Source organism: Sinocyclocheilus rhinocerous, unplaced genomic scaffold (genome assembly GCF_001515625.1).
Source record: "Sinocyclocheilus rhinocerous isolate Xijiao unplaced genomic scaffold, SAMN03320098_v1.1 scaffold252, whole genome shotgun sequence".
Taxonomy (NCBI): domain Eukaryota; kingdom Metazoa; phylum Chordata; class Actinopteri; order Cypriniformes; family Cyprinidae; genus Sinocyclocheilus; species Sinocyclocheilus rhinocerous.
The window spans coordinates 23,893-27,616 of NW_015625591.1; the positions used below are offsets into that span (position 1 = coordinate 23,893).

Sequence of the window (3,724 nt, forward strand, 5' to 3'; positions counted from 1 at the left end):
ATCGGACGGGCTGAGCGCTTGTCATATTATCACAAATATTCATTGTTTTCAACCATATAATACTTATTTTAGGTTTCAGACATTTAAATACACATGAGTACTAGCAAAACCATACATTTACAGTTTGTAAAATGCACGCTGATGTCTATGGAAACGGCAATAATGATCCTTACAAATATAATCTGACGACATGTTTTTATTGATATCATATACAGATTGTGTAGGTAACTATAAAGTTTACTCTCTTCCCAGTTCCCAGGCTCTTTTCCCAGTTTACCGGAGACCTACTTTAGCATGTTTCGGGAGGAGAGTGTTGTAAATCCCACAGCTCGGATTCAGCGCGAACTAACATGGCGGCGCCCATCACCCGGTATAGATAAACTAACACGGTCGATATAAAAGTGTTTAAACTACCAAATAGATTTAATTGCACATATTTCAGAATTGGAATATCAGATATTTCATAATATAGTGAGCATGTTTGTGAATATTTTGAATAAAACAGGAAAAACGAAATAAAAGCGATCCATGTGTCATACAGATCTATTGTGGCTGCGTTGTGTCACATGACAAGCATGACGCGTCGCCATGGAAACAATAAGGCGATACATTCTAAAATAACGGTCGCCTAAAAAAAACTCACGCCCGGGGCTCAGCTAGAATATTTTAAACTCACGTGCGAAAGGGTTAAAAGATGCACACACACTCGAACACTTCGCTGGTGATTGTTTAGCCTGTAATGATTCCTAGTTTCTGTGATCCTTGTAATGTTTCCTAGTTTCTGTGTTCCTGCCCGTGTTTCCTTGTTTTGCCTTGCCTTTGTTTATTTTGGATCTTGGACTGTTTATCTGTTTTTTATGATTGTTTTGCTGCCTGCCCTGACCATTGCCTGTTTACGGATTACTCTTTGTCTTTGCCTGGGATATTATTGTTTGCTGGTACTGGACCCTGCCTGTCTGACCACATTTATGAATAAAGCCTGCATTTGGAGCCTCAGCTCCGTTGTCACTACGCCTCCTTCGTTACAGGTTAATTCTCAAAAACATTTGAATTGATTAATTTGTTTATTGTTGCAATTAGGAAAATGTCTGTGCGTTCAGTCTTACAGTTTTATAAGGTTTAAAATTGAAATCTAGTCAATTTATTTTTGCATGAATGAAAGTGTAAGAAAGACATTTTAGTTTTGATATGTGAGTGCGTGTATAAATCAAAAGTTTGGGGTTGTTAATTTTATTATTTTTTTTAATGTTTTTGAAAGAAGTCTCTTACGCTCACCAAGGCTTTTTTTAACTGATCAAAATATTGATTTGGTGATTTTCTTTCATTAATAGAAAGTTCAAAATAACAGAATTTATTAGAAATATAAATATTTTGTAACATTATAAATGTTTTGTCACTTTTGATCAATTTACTGTATCATTGCTGAATAAAAATATTAATTTTTTTTTTTAAAGAAAAATCCCAAAATATATACATACAGGTGCATCTCAATAAATTAGAATGTCGTGGAAAAGTTCATTTATTTATTAAGTCTTTGGTTCTTTTAATTGTGATGATTTTGGCTCACATTTAACAAAAACCCACCAATTCACTATCTCAACAAATTAGAATATGGTGACATGCCATCAGCTAATCAACTCAAAACACCTGCAAAGGTTTCCTGAGCCTTCAAAATGGTCTCTCAGTTTGGTTCACTATTAAACTACTTCAGTCTGTGTGCATTGAATTTATTTAATACACGAGTTTCACAATTTGAGTTGAATTACTGAAATAAATGAACTTTTCCACAACATTCTAATTTATTGAGATGCACCTGTATTTATAGTTATAGTTGTATATAAGAACCCCAAATACATAAAACTTTTCCATGTTTATTCTATCATTTTTCTCTGTCTCCGTTTTCGTGGAATTGATATTTGATATTAGATTTGAGCGTGAAGGCATGAATGCTCACACCACTGCTGATTGCTCTTCTGCCTCCACTGTGAAAGCCCACTGTGCAGGGAAGGACGACTGCTTGTGTGTGGGGGTTTCATGATGCAGAAGATAAAATGCCTGCCAAAACTCAGTTGTCTGTTCTGTAGATACTCTTTTACCCTTTCGATAGCAGAACCACTCCCAAGCCCCTCCATCTGAACAAATCGAACTTTACAGATGCATCTTAAGCTTCACCTCATACCAAACTGTTCAGCTGATGGCAATTCTCTATTTCAAATCTTTTTAATTCACCTTAATCCGTCACGGCAAACTCATACTCACAGACTCTGAGGAGAACTCTCTTCCATAAACAGACAAGAAGATCAACAACTTCACAGTCACACAAATAAATCAATGTTTTGTGTTCAAGGTCAAAACTAAGATCAGTACAAACATCCCTCAAACTCTTTTTCTTTACTCCCTACCTTTGTCTTTTTGTGTGAAAAGATGGTAAATTTTCCTTCCCCTGTTTGACAAATCAAGCTTTGCATCAGCCATCTGTCCAGATAAATGGAGCATTATTGGTGGCAACATGCTGCATTTTTATGTTCCTCTGTGAATCAGTGTGCATAAGAGTCAAGGAAGAAATGACCAGGAAATTAAGGAATTACCATGTATACACTGTTTACAGTCATATTATGAGACAAGGATGTTGCATGAAATAGATCAAGGTGAAATATGTGTTATTATATGTCTTATCTTCAACAGCCTTGCTGATATTAGATATTCTGTCAGATGATATAGACTAGAGGTGGTTTGTGCCTCAAAGATGCTTCAGTTTCTCCATTAATGCACATGAATGAGTTATTTAATTATATAGAAATATAAAAATATAAAATACATATTTTGCATAACTAAATAAATGTTAATTTCACAAAAAGGCGTGTATATATATATATATATATATATATGTGTGTGTGTGTGTGTGTGTAAATGAATGTGAAAGTAACTGCTTGAATGAAAACATTAAAACACAAAGCAAAAATGAAAATCAAACAAATTTGCCTTTAAAGGAGTAGTTCACTTCCAGAATGCAAATTCTGAAGTTTATAAGAAGTTTATAAAAGTTTAAATGGCTTTTTGTGCCTATAATTTTCGTCCTTTTGTGTGGATAAACACACAGTGTTTTACATTTTTGTAGATACATGAAACAGGTTTTTATTAGCATTAGTCTCATAAGCCTTTTATAATCATCAGTATTCAGATTCTCTCTGACTCATCTCACTCTCTCTTTTATGTCTGTGTAGTTCATCTCAGTCTGAAGTGTGTTTGGAGGAATGGGACAGGTTTTTATCCTGGTGAGCCCACTTAAAGAGACTCAAGCATCAGTTCTGATTTTCCCCAGGTGTAGTTTGCCTTTATTAAACTGCTCTCCAGGAGAAGACAAAGCCTCTCTGAATGCTAAGAGTGTTCTTGAGGATTCAAAGATGGCAGACAGTAGCTAGAAACTGGTGTGTTCATTCACACAGACTCTTATGTCTGTAAAAAAAAAAGTTTTCGCGGTTACACTTTACTTGAAGGGGTGTGCATAAGACTGACATGACACCTTCATAATCATGACATGACACATGTCATGAATATGAAGGAGGTTTTATGCATGTTTATGACAACTGTCATTAAGTGTCATTCGCTCAGTTATGTAATTTTTAATGCAAAGATGACATTGTTTGACCTAACCCTAATGGGCTATGGTTAGGGGTAGGGTTAGGTCAAATAATGTCATATTTGCATTAAAAATGACATAACT

General features: G+C 35.0%; 1 pseudogene; it reads left to right on the forward strand.

Moving 5' to 3' along the window:
- Positions 1-3,724, forward strand: part of LOC107757871 (N-acetyl-beta-glucosaminyl-glycoprotein 4-beta-N-acetylgalactosaminyltransferase 1-like) — a 97,504-nt pseudogene that overhangs the window by 3,682 nt on the left and 90,098 nt on the right.